The sequence below is a fragment of the Orcinus orca genome, chromosome 20, assembly GCF_937001465.1.
Source record: "Orcinus orca chromosome 20, mOrcOrc1.1, whole genome shotgun sequence".
In the NCBI taxonomy this organism is placed as follows: Eukaryota; Metazoa; Chordata; class Mammalia; order Artiodactyla; family Delphinidae; genus Orcinus; species Orcinus orca.
This window is the reverse complement of record NC_064578.1, coordinates 2,615,874-2,631,533: the sequence shown is the minus strand read 5'-3', so window position 1 is coordinate 2,631,533 and position 15,660 is coordinate 2,615,874. Positions and strand designations below refer to the sequence as shown.

Genomic DNA, 15,660 nt, shown 5'->3' with positions numbered 1-15,660 from the left:
TGTCTTCACCAGCACCGTGTCTGGTCATTAAAAGCAGTCTTTGCCCATGAAATTTTGAAATGTCCCATCGACAGAGGAGGTTAGAATGGAAGGGTGAGGAGGGCCTGGGCTGGGAGGGGGTGGGCAGGGGCGCTTGTGGAGAAACTGGGACTCTCGTGCACGGCTGCGGGGGATGGTGCAGCCACTGTGGAAAACAGTACGGCAGTTCTTCAGAGAATTAATAAAATTACTATACGACCCAGCAATTCCACTTCTTCCCAGAATTCCTACACTCAAAAGAACTGAAAGCAGAGACTCAGACACTTATACACCCACGTTCATAGCAGCATTATTCACAAGAGTCAGAAGGTGGAAGTAACCCAAGTGTCCATCGACAGATAAATGGATCAACAAGACGAGGTCCATCCACACGATGGAATAGTTTTCAGCCTTAAAAAGGATGAAGCACTGACACCTGCTACAACATGGATGAACCTTGAAGACATTATGCTAAGTGAAAGGAGCCCATCACCAAAAGATAAGTATTGCATGATTCCACTGATACGAGGTACTAGACTAGTTAGACTCATAAAGACAGAAAGTAGAACGGTGGGTGCCGGGGGTTATGGGGAGTTAGTGTTTAGCGGGGACAGAGTCTCAATTTGGGAAGATGGACAAGTTCAGAAGACGGATGTGGTGACGGCTGCACAACAATGTGAACGTACGTAACACCACTGAACTGTACACTTAAAACAGGTTAAATGGTTAAGTTTTATGTTGTGTCTGTTTTACCGTAATTAAAGGAACACCTGACAGCAGTAGCACCCACGAGGGGCGCCTCCCTCACTACTTGGGGGCCCCAGAGGGAGGCGTTTGGGAGCCCTGCCCCCAGAGGACCAGTGATGAAAGGAGGCCCTTAGAGTCGACACAGGGTGGGGGGCTGTGCCCGGTGCACCCAGTGCAGGGGCGGCCCTGTCCCATCCCTGCAGGCCCAGGTGCCATCTTCGGGAGCCAAAGGTCACCCAGGGGACACGCTCCCGCAGAGAGGCCACCGCACTGCCAGCGTGTCAACACGTCTGCACTCAAAGGCACTGGTGGAGATAAGAATGCAGAAGAGGTGTAACCTAAGTGTCATCTGAAAGCTACCAGGGGCTTAGCTGCACTTCAAAGACGACACAGGGCGGGGCCCAGAGACAGCCAGCGCGCAGACAATGCGGTGGGCCAGTGATTGTGACTTATCGTGTTCCACCGCTGGCGGCGGCTGGCGTGTGAAAAGGTGGCGGGACCTCTCCGTGGGGCTTTACGGGGATGGTAACTGATAAATCCCAGGAAGGGTCAAGCGAGCTCTGAGCGGGAAGGGACACCTTGTCCCCAGCAGCAGCTGAAGTCTTGAGCCCCCGATTAACTGATTAACCACAGTGAGAAGAGCCGGGAACACAAGGAGACTCAGGCAGCCCCAGGCGGGAGGCGCGCAGTGTGCCCACGGAATTTGACTCGCATTCCAGGAAGATGAATGAAGGCGGAGAATCTAACTCCCCCAAGTCTGGGTTACTTTAGTCCAAATTAAGAAAAAACCCCAAGTGCCTGAAAGTTCCCTGTGCTAGCAAACACGACGCCTTCTCCGCAAATGGCCGAGGAAACAGGATTCCCACCATTTGGTGCTAGTTTCGTTTCAGGAGGAGTTGGTGGGGGGGAGGGCAGAAAAGAGCGCATTGCATACCTTCCGTTGGCCTCCGGGGTGGGGGTCAGGAAAGGGGGGCCGGTAGGGGCCTGCGGTGAGAGGGAGCTGGTGTAGGACGGATACACTCCCCTTCCCTGTGGCGGAAGCACAGGGTGGGGAGTGTAGGGGGATGGGAAGAGCGCCCAATCACAAATTATTTGGGTCTTTGCTTGAGGACCGCAAGAAGCCCTGGGATGGTTTCAGAAGAGACGGTGGGTTCCACGGCTCAGGGTCACGGCTCAGGCTGAGCAGTGGGGAGTGCGCTGCATTGGCTGGGGCAGGGAGGCAGCTGTTGGGGTGTCCGGGGCGAGCTGATGCTGCGCGGACCAGGGGAGTGGCCGTGAGGATCCAGAGGTGAAAGGAACTGGGTGAGGCTTAATGGGGTTCTTAATGAGCTTTTCCTAAAGTGCTTTATCACAATTTTTTTTAGCCAGCTTCTGCATTCTGTCTTAGAAAAGAGGTGACATAATTTGTATGGCGGGCATGATCTGGGAAAGGAGACGGAGGGAGCGTGCAGAAGCAGAAAAACCAAAGACATGGTGGGAGGCCGTTTCCTCTGCCAGAGCTGTCATGACTGTGGGAATCTCACTGACCACATCACCTCCACTCTAGCGTAGAAAATAGCACAGAGCCGGCACCCAGTGTCAGGAGGCATCAGAGTCCAGAGCCCTCTTTACTGCTGGCGAGCCGGGGCTGCCTGACCCTGACGTTGCCTGCCGGTTGCAGGCACAGACGTCCGTGGCGCCCGAGCCTGGACGCCCCCGTTGCTCACATGTTAACGCAGAGCTCTGGCCCTCAGCCTGTGCAGTCTGGTGGGTACCAGGATGACCAACCGGGTGAGCCGCCCGGGATGGCATAAGTCCAGCATGTGCCGCCCAGTCTGCTCCATCGGCAGAGCAAGTAGACACCCCAATATGGAAACGTGGGGATGGAAAGGCAGGGGGCCCCCAGAGGGGCCATGACTTACCTTGGTGATTCAGATCAGCAGGGGTATGCTGGCGGCTGCGCATCTGACTGGGTCGCAGGCTCCAGGCGGCAATTTAGGGACACAGCCCGGGATGCGTGGCCGGGGCCTCGGGTGGGGCCCATCGCCCATCTGATCCCAGTGTCGTCTGGAGTAGGACGAGTGGGTGGCCCTTCCATGGTGAAGGTCAGGGTCAGTTTTAAACCCGCTGAGTCTGCAGTAACAGAGGTATCGGAGGAGACCTGTCCGAGGCCCAGAGGAGCAAAGAGCAGAGCCCAGGAGCGAGACTGGCTGGAGATGCAGATTCAGATTCATGGGGAGGCTGACGGGAAGGCAGCTTGGATGCTGGGATCACAGCCTGGCTCCAGAGCCCCACTCCACCCCCTGCTGCTGTGACGCCTGAGGCCACTGGCTTCCTCCCTCCTGTACCTCAGTTTCCCCATCTGTGAGGGACAGTAACAACCCCCCGTCCCCGAGTTCTGGGAGGTCAGGGAGCTGCATATGGAGGATGCACGGCACAGAGTCGGCCTCCAGAGATGTGGGTTCATGGTTTCCGCTCCCTGCTCAGCATTTTGCTCTATATTCTGGAATCAAGAGACGTCCAACTGTAGGATAAATTACGAGACCCATATAGCCCAGGTCAAACCTGCCTAGACTGCTAAAAACACGTCTGATTTAACTCTGCAGAACACTGAGTGGTTTAACCTTTCGGGTCCTTTAAATAAACTCTCTCTGCTCTGAATGCCATTCTAGCTTGGACTGGAACCAACGAGCAAACAGCCCCTCTGCCATTGCCCCGTGCTCGCTGAATGGGCCTCCCTACCTCCTCGCCGGGTGGTGGGCTCGGGGCCGCCTGCAGTTCAACTGCGCGTGCCAGCCGTGGGCGAGGGCCTTGGAGAGACAGCCACGAACGTCCTTGGCTTGATGGGGATGTTGCCTTTTGCGTTACTCCACTACCGGAATGTTCTGCTTCCTGTCAAAGACGGCCAAGTCAGGGCACATCTCCCCATTTTAGAGAAAACAACAGTTTTACAGGAAAACTCTGATGCAGCCTTTCATGAGCACGAACAAAAGCTCCCATCCCTCCGGCGCATCTGGGGACCCAGGAGATGGCATGGAGTGATTTGGGATGAAGATGCTCCCTCTTTTCATGTGCAAGAACCTCCTGGAAATGTGGACCTGAAACAGCCCAGTTCCAGAGGGGAGGCTCCCAGATGGCAGGTCACTCCCGCAGACGTCAGGATTGAAGACCCCATGAGGTTATGATGCTGACCCCAGGTCAGACTCAGGGAGACCCCATCCAAGATCTGCGACCTCGGGCATCTTCTTACTTATCTTTTTGTCTGTCTATAATGCTGTTGTGAGCATCACATCAGACCATGCGGTGAATGACGGATAAATCACTACAGTTTACTGAGTGCTTGCCACACACGAGGAACGAATGTAACAGCGTCTCGTGTTATCAGTTTTTTAAAATCCCGAAAATAAAAACCCTGTGAGATGCTTATCATCATCCTCACCTCACAGATGAAGCGTTTGAAGCACAGGAATGTTAAGTAATGCGCCTCAGGTCACCCAGCTGGACAGTTCGGTCTCTTACCAACCATAGCACATCCCCTCTCGTGTTAGCTTTCCTTCTTCTTATATTACTCTTGCTACTTTCCAACCCCTCCCTCTGCCACACCCCTGCCATCTGACAGCCCAGCTCATTGATGACCTTGTCCTAGTTTCTTTTCCCTCCTGGTTCTTGTTGCGTGAATAATATGCATGAACTTGACTCTCCCAGATGAACTTGAATTGTGTTTCAGGACTGGGGCTCAAGCATATCCCTTAGGAAATCTCCCCGGGTCCCTGCAGTCAAGGTCATGGCTCCCTGCTCTGTGCTTATCTCAGTGCCCGGTGTCTGTTCTTCCCATTGCGTCTGAGAAACGGTCACTCATTCTTCCTTCCCACTGAGGCTGCAGTCTGTTTCTCCACCCTTGAACCTGGGCTTGGCCGTGGGACATGCTTTGGCCAGGGGGACTTTAGCAGATACGACGGGGGTGCTCGTGCCCGGGGCTCCACCCCTGGCTGCTCTTGGGACGCTGGGAACTCATGTGAACAAGCCTGGGCCAGGCTGCTGGACAGTAAGGGCCACAGGAGGACCAAGATACGTGAATGAACACTTCCTACCGCATCTAGCGCCCAGCTGACCACAAAGCAGGAGAGAGCCAGCAGATAGCAGCCAGCCCATTCCAGGCCAGAGGAACCAACCATCCTCCCTACAAAACTGTGAACTAAGTAAGTTTTGGGGTGGATTCTTATGCAGCACTAGCCAGCTGATACACTCATGTATCTCCACTGCCTAGATCAGTGCAGGTACTGACACAGGTGCTCAAGGAGTGAATGAATTATGGCTCAATTCATAGTTGGAAGAATGGATGGGGAGGACACCAGAGTGTGACTTGGAGGAAACTTTACCTAAATCAGTCCCGGGAATGCTCCCGTTTCCTCTATTTCCCATCTTCAGATGGGATCTCCCATCTTCAGCTGCTGTAATGAACTCCACTAACACCTGTCAGCCTGAGTCACCAGGTCAGCACTCAGCAGTTACTTCCCGTCCAGTGTGTCACACAGACTGATCTGCAGTCAGCGCTAGAGCTTACTCAGCTGCAGGAACAAATACCCCCAGAGTCTCTTTGGTTTACAACAGCAAAGATTCATACTTGCCCACGCTGCAAGTCCACACACGGTTGGCAGGGGCTTTGCACCTCGTGTTCACCACTAAGGGGACAGCCTTCGTCCGCAGCACCGCCTTTGGGGGGCAGATGGAAAAGAGAAGACAGTGAACTCAGTGCTTTCCAGAGTGTCCTGCTCACTCCCCTGCCCAGCATGTAGCACAATGCCCAACAGGTAGCAGGTGCTCAGTAAGACTTAGTTGAATGACTGAATGATGTGGTAGGTCAGTCGTGGGGCATATGACTTCTAGCACCTATGATTCTTTCATCAGAGGATTAATTTTGAAATAAATGTAGACTTACAGAAAAGTTTCAAAAATCACAAGGAAAGTTTCCATTTACCCTCACCAAGCATCCTGTAACATTAACTTCCGACATAACGACAATAAATTCAGCAAAACCAAGGAGTTAATATTGGTAGGGTACTAACGAAACTACAGACTTTATTGGGATTTCATCTTCCTTTCCCACTAATGTCCTTTATCTTCCCAAGATCCAGCCCAGGATCCCGTGTTGCATGTAGTTGTCACGGGTCCTTGGTCTCCTCCAGTTGGGGACAGTTCCCCAGTCTTTCCTTGTATCTTAGGACCTCAGCGTTTCTGAAGAGCACGGGTCACGTATTGGGTTGGCCAAAAAGTTGGTTCGAGTTTTTCCATAACAGCTTATGGAAACCACGAACGAACTTTTTGGCCACCCCAATATTCCGTCGAGTACCCTTCTGTTTGGATTCTTCTGAAGTTTGCTCACGATTGGCTTGATGTACTGCATTCCTGGCAAGCGTACCCCAGAAGTGATGTTCAGTCCTTTTCAGAGGATCGAATTGAGGGGTACGTGATGCCCACGTGTCTTATTACTGGGCATCATGTATCTTAGTACATAATAAGACACCGTGTGTCTTATGAGGAACTATTACTTAGTTCCTCATGTGTGGCATTATTTATATAAGGTGATGGTGACTGGGTCTCCTGGTTATGGTGGTGTCTGCCAGGCTTCTCTAAAGATGCTATTTTCCTGGTCACATTCTAATTCAATGGCCAGCGTGCTCGTCCAGCTCTGCCCCTGGATGGACGCCACTGGAGGACAGGTCCATCTCTGTGTCCTCATTGTATCCCCAGCACCTACGACCATATCTCGTAGTTTTTTTGCGCTCAGCAACATCTTATTAAATAAACGAATGTCCTGATAGATACAACCAATTTTCAGGGAGCTGATATTCAGGGAGTAGTGGGTGTTCAGACTAATTATCCTGAATAGAAAGGGCAACTGATTCCATCCATGCCTCTTGCATTTCTCATGTATTTTATTTAATCTCATAATTTACCTTCTCTATCCTCTGATTCTTACCCCACAGCTGAATGAGACACTTCATTTAGGGGACCCATGATTTCGGTCCTATGAAATTTTGGAAGACTAGGTACAAAGCAAACAACCTTTACATAAGCAGTAGAAAATTGATATTTCTCACTGACCCATTTTCATGAAGCCCACCTTCCCCTAGCAGCCATCCTGATTTCTAAGTCTTTGTGAAGGCTCCAATTGCCAACATCACAGCCACTTCCAAAGGGAGGTTCAGTGTGATGTCTCAGCTACAAGTGACCAGGAATCTGACTAACAGTCGTATAAACAAGCTAGGTAATTATCTCTGTCTAGAGAAGCACACAGGGAGTTCCAGGTTTGTTCAGTGGCTTCATGATGTTATCAAGGCCCAGGCGTGTCTCTCCTCAGCCTGTTGGCATTTCGTCCTCAGGCTACAGGACGGCAGCCCCAGACGTAGGTATCACATCCTGTCTTGTGACAGCGTCCAAAGCAGATGCGGGGGAAGGGGGGTTCTTTTTGCATTTCCCTTATGTCTTCTTGGTAGGAACTGGGTCATAAGACCCTCCCTAATTACAGGAGAGCCTGGAAAAGAGAGCACCTAGGATCATAGCCTCCACCGTGGGAGGTGGACCTGCCAGCACACAACGGGGTAGGTCTGACTTTGCCTAGACAACTCGTACCATCTGCTATGGGGAGCTTCTAGGTGGGGTTTCTGAGTGGGAACCTGACTGGACCCCAGGGCCGTCCAAGGAAGTGGAAAGGTAGAGGTGGTCTGGGGCAGACTTTCTGCATTTCTGAAGGTGTTTTATCAGGTCAAGACCAGAACTGGAATCCGAGTCTCCCATTTGCTATCTTCTTGGTCACAAACCCCATAAAACTTACAATACATAATCACAGTGAAGCCTGCATGAAGAGCAACTGAGGAAAAACCCCATCCATGCGTCTTTCCATCCATCCATCCATCCATCCTTCCTTCCATTCATCCATCCTCCATCCACCCATCCTTTCATCCTCCCACCCTTCCATTTGCCCATCCATCATTTTATCCTTCCTTTCTTCCATTCTTTTGTCACTTCTTCTCTCCCTCCCTCTTTTCCTCCCTCCTTCCACCCATACTTTCAATGTTTGGGGGAGCCATTTGACCCAGTTATGACCAATGAGGCAGAAGAAGTCTGCTTCTGGGGAATATTTTCACCCCCTTATGTAAGGCAGGGACATTCAAGAGAGGCCTCTTTCTTCTTGGGATGCTATCGGGAGAGAATAAGATGCTCGGAGCTGCCACAGCCATGTTGCAACCATGAGGCAAGACATGTGAGGACAAAGCACTCTGAGTCTCACACTGAGGGTGCACGGTGAGGAGGGAACAGTGCCTGCTCTTCCGGGCTTGCACTCCAGTGCGAGACACAGAGAGAGATGGGCAGTTACAATTCCACGTGAACTAGCAGTGTCGGGGGATGTGCTGGGAGGTACAACTGGGTGCTGAGGTAGAGGCTCAGTGAGGAACAGAAGGGAGCTAGAGAAGAGAATTCTGGGCAGAGGGCACAGCCTGAACAGAAGAGCACGGAGCTATGATGCATTCAGAACGGAAGGGCTGAGAAAGAAGGTGGAGGTAAGCAGGCTGGACGAGAAAGACAGTGGGACCCCCGCCCCGGCTCACTCTCCCCTGACAGCCCTGGGCTCCCGAGGTTGTACCGCCAGCTCTGTCTCCTTTCTGTCAGGTTCCTCAGTTAAGCTGATGCCCGCCCAGCCCCATCCTGGGGGCACACTCAGCGGCGAGTTTGGGCCTTGCTTCTCTTCATGATGTTGAGAAAATTCTGGCCTTTGATATCTGCTCTGGACTCCTGTTTCCTGCTCTCTGCGGTCTCGGGGTGGACAGAGGATGACAAGCCCCTCCCTGGCCGCCCCTCCTCGCCCCTCCCCCTTGATAAGTTCAGTATCAAAGGTCCGCAGAGGCATGCGGCAGAACTCAGGCCTGCGCTGCCACCGACAGGTTCATCGTGCAGAGAAGCCGCTGACGGTCTGGCTCTGGGCCGTCACCTCGGAAAGCCGGAAAGCCGGACTCGCCCTGAGCCATCGGCACGCACTGCTCCTGGGAGAAAACCTCCCCGGGACGTACTATTGAGAGCTGGGGGGAAAATCCCGAAACATAGCAAAAGAGCAACAGAAATGAAAATGGCCAGGGACATGGACCCACCATAGATTTTCCTGGGCAAGGTGGGCTGGGGAGCTGCGGGGATGCGCTTTCCGAGAAACCGAGGCCGAAGGAACAAAGGACCTGCCACAGCTTGGCAGGAGCCCCTTCCTCTGTGACATTAACTGCTTCCTGTTCCCTTCCAACGGGGCAGGAAGATGGAAGTGAAGGAAATGGAAAATGCAAACTACACACCAGTTTAGCATTTTGCTGCTTGGAGCTCAATTTTTGCTAACTTTGGAAATGCCAGAAGAGAGAGGTGTTTTGTCAAGACATTAAAAAAATTATTTTTTAAGGGAAACAAGACAGGCTATTCATGACCAGCAGGGAAGCACACCTCCCGGGGTGCTCGGCACTCCCACTGCACCCAGTAATTTGATTTAATGAGATGATGAGGCTGCTGTGAGCATCCTCTCTCAGCCCCAGCGCTGTGCCACGAGGGCGGCGAGGGCGTTAACTCAGGCACAGCCAGGCCTTTGAAGCTTTATTTTGTTTTCCCCCTGCCCCCTCCCACCCCCTGCCAATTAACACCCGGGAGAAATCACATCCAGGTGTAGTCTCAAGCCGGCCCTGCCAGTAGAGCCACCTTGTCCCCAAGGGCAAGAGGGCGCTTCAGGGCCAGAAGGTGCCTGGCGAGTCTCCAAGCGGAGCGCCTGGCATCAGAGCTGGGATGCAGGGGCGGTGTGCCTGGGCTGCTGGCGTGAGCGGCTGAGCACGGGATGACGTCCCTCTGAGCACCTCTGTAGCTCCGGCACTGGGATGCCCTCCCTCCAGAGCCCTGCGTGGCTGCCTTCTCATGCTGCTCAGGTCCGGGCCCAGGTGCTACCTCCCTCAGGAGGCCTTCCCTGACCCTCCCACGTCTGAAAATAGAGCCGCCTCCAAGTGGACGCCCTCCATCTCCTTACCCGGATTGGTTTTGGTTATCTTTCTCTGTAGCACTTGCCACTACTGAAAACACATTATTTACCTCTTGTTTTCTTTACTTTACTTGTTTGCTTGTTTTTCTGCCTCTTGCATTAGACTGTCACCTATAAGAGGTCAGGGAGTGGTGGTATCCACTTTTTATCCCCGGGGGGATACCAGACACAGAGCAGGAGCTTAATAAACATCCCTGAGTGTGTGAGTGTGAGTGTGAGTGTGTGTGTGTGTGTGTGTGTGTGTGTGTGAGCGTGTGATCTCCTAACATGGAGCCTGGCGTGCAGCACACACAGGTGCAAGCAGTATCGTTCATTCATTTATTCACTATCTAGGCATTTGTTCACTTCACACTCATGACAACTCTTTAAAGAAAGTATGGACACCAAGGGGGAAAGGGGTGGTGGTGGAAGGAATTGGGTGATTGGGATTGACACATATATACTATCGATACTATGTATAAAATAGATTACTAATGAGAACAGACTGTATAGCACAGGGAACTCTAGTCAATACTCTGTGGTGACCTAAATGGGAAGGAAATCCAAAAAAGAGGGAGTATGCGATGCAGAGCTGATTCACTTTGCCGTACAGGAGAAACTAACACAATGCTGTAAAGCAACTATCCTCCAATAACAATGTGAAAGAAACATTCTTATTTCTGTTAAAAAAAAAGAAAAGAGAGAAAGTAGCATACACCCCCTTTTGCAGTTGAGAAAACTGAAGCTCAGAGAGGTTATGTGAACTGTCAGTGCCGCACAGCTGCGGAGTCGGGTTTGGGGCCCAGGGCTTCCTGACGCCAGCACCCCAGCCACCCTTCTGAGCACCACCTCCCCACCCAACTGCTCACGCTGGGGTAAGTGGACCCTGTCCATCCCGGGAGCTGCCGAGTCTGGGAGGCCTGGAAGTCCCACGTGGGGCTGTTACCTGGGCTCATTCTGTGTTGCCCGGCAGGGTTTCCATTGCGGAGACGGGTCTCAGGGATGGGTGGGACGCCTGGCAGTTGGCTTCTCGCTGTGATAATGACCGCCCTTCATTCAGCCCGTTTGCTGACGGCCTGCAGCGGGTGGTTGTGTTGCACGGCCCTGGTGTCCGTTGGTGAGGGAACGCTGGACAGGACCTGCTGTAGAGCATATGTAGGTCAGATTTCATCCTTGTAGCCACACACCTGCCCATGTCTCACACACACACACACACACACACACACACCAGGTCACTAAGGCAGGGGAACCTTGCTGCATCCACTGAGGTCATTAGCTCTTGGCTCTTGGTCATTAGCTCGTGGCGGCTGGACCAACAGCCACGGACCTGAAGAAAGACTCCAGGGCTGAGGACACTGGCACCTTCTAGCCCCAAGGAAGCTGGGCTGAGGTCCTGGTCACAATCTCCTTGATTTGGGGCACGAATGACTTTCCAGTGGACAGCGACGGGTCCTGAAGCCATGAGGACCCACTCTTGTGTTCCGTGTCCAGTGGGATAATTCGGTGCTGGTTAAAATGGTGCCGACAGAGTGGTTGCTGAGCAGGGACTGAACGTGCCAGCGCCTGGGGTCCAGACCAGGGAGTGGGGAGCCCAGAGGGCTAGAGCCGATGTACCCCGTGGTTGCTCCAGGTTTCACAGTTCGAGGAACTGCCAGGCTCTCTTCCAAAGTGGTGGTCTCATGTCACATTCCCAGGTGGTTCTCTTTGGTAATGATTTTTTTCCTCTTCTGCTTACTTGTATCTTATAAATTGTTGGCAGTGCTTATCTGCCTCTTACAGGTTTTTTGTTTTTTGTTTTTTCCTGAAAATAACGTTACCTAACAATAGAAGGTGGCATGGAAGACGAGTCATATCCGGCCATACCGTCCGGGATGCTCTTGGACTCCAGCAGTGGCCACATACTCTGAGGCGATCGGGACATCTCACGGGGGCGGGGGGATATTGTAAAGGACACAGGTTCTATGGAGAAACAGGGGGTTTCTTGAAGGGCTCGCAGGTGTTTGTGTGGATCACAAGACCTCAACTCCAGCAGAAGTTTTATATTCCAGCTGGCATCACTGCGGTGGAAGTGAGCTGCCCCCAACTTAAAAGTGAGAAGGGGCTCCTGCCCCCCTTTCCTTTCTACACCTGGAGTCCTACCTCCTGACCCTGGGAGCCTGGAACGGAGGCTGCTCTGGGCCACATGGGAAGTTGCCACTAACCACATCAACATCTTTAAAATTAATAACATGAATTCCATAGCGAAGGGGCCTGGGCTGGAGACGGAAGGCTGCTGGCTGCTCCTGGGCCCCATGCGGCAGGTGGGGGACAGGAAACCTGAGGACAGGTGGGACCTCCAGGTGGGCACTGTCCTGTCGGAACGTAAGACCTTAAGGACTTGGCTGTTACTGGGATCAGATCCATCCAGGCTGACTGGGGACGGGTTCCCCGAGGTGTAGAGCTCTCATTTCAACACACATTGTCATAGATTTATGACGTAGATCGAAAATAGGCTCTTTCTACTCCCCACAAATGCACCTCTCCCCTGCGTGTTTGGTTTAAAAGGATCCGATCTTTTTATCCGAGGGCTATCCTATGATTCAGGTTTCGTAGAAGTCCGAATTCTTAAATTCTGCAGCTTCAGAGACTTCAGAAGGTCATCCAGCTCAGACCTCTCCCTCTATCCAAACACATCCTTATACTGACCTGAAGACCAGGAAGGATCCTGTGGGCAAGTTTCTAAAGCTCTTTCTCTAAGCTTCCTTATCAGCAAACGGGGCACAATAATAAGGTCCATCTCAGAAGGATGTTGGGAGGATTAAATAAGATGCGCAGGTAATGTTCTTAGCGCCATGCCAGGCACGTTGTGAGTCTTCAGTACATCTGGGTCACACTGTCAGCCGCATCACCAACGCGCAGCATTTTCTTTGTGCCCACCTCTCGCCTTGCGAAGCAATGTAGTCTGTAGCTGGCGCATAAATGGGAGCCCCCTTCCCAGTTCCACTACAGCACGGGGGGCAGAGCTCTTAAGCTCATCCCAGACCAGCGGGAACAAGCTCTTACCTCTCAAGGGCTGGGGCCAGAACACTGGGACAGCCCAGGTGGCACAGTTGGCATCCATGACGCCACGCCCTCTAGTGGAAGGATGAGGCTCCCGAACTCAGGTGTGCAAGGAGGCAGGTGAACGGGAACGTGGCAAAACCAGGTGAATTTTCATGCCATCTGAATTCAGTCCTCCTGAAACACAGACAGTAAAAAAGGTCATCAAGATTACAAGGCAACGCAAACAGAAATGCACCCTGAGGAATTTACATTTGCAGTATTCTTTTCGTGATTTGTTTTCTAAATCTATGCTCAAAACCACAGAGCAAGATAAGAGAAGGGGCCGCTCATACGGAGGGGGCTTCCTTTTGAGCTGAAAAAGAAATGTTCTAAAATTAACCATGCTGATGGTTGCTTAACTCTGTGAAGATACTAAAAATCACTGAATTTTATACTTTAAGTGGATGAATTGTATGGGATGTAAATTATATCCCAAAAAAGCTATTTTTAGAAGTTGACTTTTCAAAATGTTTTATTGTTTTTACATATTCCCCCAATACTTATTTATTATAAAAATAGAAAACACCCATAAAAATAGATTTTTCTCGAAGTATTTATTTGCATTCTTTGAGTTCCACATGCATTTGTAGTTTGCCCCACCAGAGAAGTTTCCCTGAGGTCAGCAGTACATCCCAGCGTGTGCCAGGTGCCGTGGAGACGGGAGACGTGCAAACCTGGATGGTGAATTGAAGTCTCTTGTCCAGTTGTGGAGCCCAGACTGATCTTTAGAAGCAACGGGATGAAAAGAGACAAGATGGCTCAGAATAAGGGGCTACATTATTTGTTGAGTGAGTTAAAAGAAGGATATTATTGAAGGTTCAAATAATCTAGGAAGGCTTCATGAAGGAGGGACCTGAGCTAGAACTTAATAGGTTTAATAGAAAGGACAAGTAAAATATAATACAAATAAGTAAACTAAAAGTAACACAGAGTTAGGATAACAGCCTCAGCTCTCCCTCCTCGGGCCTACCGTCTGCGTCCTGCGCATCGTGGACGTTCCCCAGAAGACAAGCGTATCATTCAGGGAGGAGAGGGTCCCGCTTCCCCCTCTCCAGTCTCCGGCTGGCACTCCCACTGGTGGACCCCAGCTGGAAGCCAGAGAGCAGGGGCCACTGACACAGACCATGTGGCCAGTCCCCAGGGAGAGAGGATGGAGGAAAGGAAGGAAGAGTGATCGGGAGGGCTGCGTGGAGGCGTCCAGCACCTCTAGCTGGGGCTGCAGGGGGTTAGAGTGTGACCCATCCGTGTCCCAGAGGAGAGGGGGTTTTCTCAGGCAGACTGACGGAGGACAGAGATGGGGGCCCTGAGCTGCCCCCGACTTGCAATAGCAGAGGGGCGCGAGTGTCACTTGGATTGTTAGAGTGTGCGGGGCTCTTGCTAAGGTCTCGTTATTCATTTACTTTAGAGCCTCGCTACCCCGCAGGTGAGGTGGTCCTCAGCCGTCACCTGGAGGCTGGTTAGAAATGCAGAATCTCAGCCCCGCCTGCACACGCTGCCCTAGAACCTGCATCTCGACCAGACGTGCCTGGCGATTCAGGCGCAGGCTGCTCTCGGAGAAGCTCTGCTTTCAATCACCCCAGGGATGCGGGTGGTGGGGGTGGTTAGGAACAAGCCAGTTAGAGTTCAAATGCGGGCGTGTCCACCTGCTGCAGGTATTGGGCCTCAGGCACAGGAAGTCATGGGCGCTGGCCTGTCCGTCCAGCAGGGTGGACACCGCTGCTCCACCCGCCTCGCTCTTCCCTGCAGACGCCAGGAGCAACCCCACGATTCTCTCCACACAATATACCTGCATCCACTTCTTGTCCATCAGAGCGGACAAGTGAGATGAAATGTAGTTGCCTAATGTATATATGTAATATCGCCCATGTATAACTTTTGGCAGAAGTATAAAATCCGCTGATTCCCAGAAGACAAACACCACGCCTGTTTTGTACATTCATTATCCCTGTAGGCCCACACCGTCCGTGGGCAGCAAGCCAGAAGCTCAGAGTCCGGTCAGGAGGCGGAGAGATGACATTGACACTGTACGTCCGAAGTACCAGCCCTGACAGAAGTGCCATCGCTGCGGTCTCCGAGGCCAGCTCTGTCCCCACAGGAGGGAGGAGGAGGGAGGAAATGCCCTTGACCCAGGCCTGGGAGGATGGGCCTGTGTGGCCAGAGGACACAGACAGGGAGACAGAAAGTCATTCCCACCGAGAAGGAAGCCACCTGCTACAGAGCAGAGCTGAGTCCAAGGCCCGACAGCGGTGCTCACCTGTCGGAAGGTGTGGGTCTGAGCTGGAGAAGCAGCAGGTGTGTCTTTCTTTGGCTCCCAAGCATACCTGAACTGATATTGTTATTTCTTAAACTTCTGAAAGTGAAGTTAAACATAGAAACGACAACATGGATAACCATGCGTATTTGACGAGCATCTTGGAAGGCTGTCAATGTGGAGATTTAAGATGCCCCCTCCCCTTACCTAAAAGCGCTCTGCCTGGGATTGATGCGTCGGTCACCTGTGCATCTTGAGCAGATGTTGAGAAAGGCAAAGGTCCAGTTCTGACGTCTTGCAAACTGGACACGACGGCAAGAGGGGGCTGCTCCAGCTCATGGTGGCCTCACACCATGTGGACGGAGACGGCTCTACCTGTGGGAGAGCTGGGCTGTCCAGACACTGTGGGCCTGGCAGTGACCCTTGAGAAATGGAACAAAGGGACCTTAAGTTGCATCTGATTGGATTCCACGCGGTGCCTAATGCAGTGTAGACACGAACTGATGGTGGGTGTGGGGCAGCGTGACTTGCTGGGGTGGTGACA

The 15,660-nt window shown here is 52.2% G+C and overlaps 1 long non-coding RNA gene and 1 other non-coding gene across 2 annotated transcripts in view; both read right to left on the bottom strand.

Annotated features, from left to right (window-relative positions):
- The window catches only part of LOC117196699 (uncharacterized), a 71,075-nt gene extending 60,137 nt beyond the window's left edge, over positions 1-10,938 (bottom strand). Inside the window, exons 1-3 of the long non-coding RNA XR_004477007.2 lie at positions 10,731-10,938; positions 5,369-5,457; positions 2,667-3,636 (exon numbers count right to left, since the gene is read on the bottom strand). This is a non-coding gene — a long non-coding RNA (uncharacterized LOC117196699). The remainder of the gene's footprint in view (positions 1-2,666; positions 3,637-5,368; positions 5,458-10,730) is intronic.
- A 1,895-nt stretch (positions 10,939-12,833) lies between these two features.
- The window catches only part of LOC101274056 (uncharacterized), a 116,334-nt gene continuing 113,507 nt past the window's right edge, over positions 12,834-15,660 (bottom strand). The window contains exons 8-9 of the transcript XR_007474541.1: positions 13,836-13,953; positions 12,834-13,000 (exon numbers count right to left, since the gene is read on the bottom strand). This is a non-coding gene — a transcript (uncharacterized LOC101274056). The remainder of the gene's footprint in view (positions 13,001-13,835; positions 13,954-15,660) is intronic.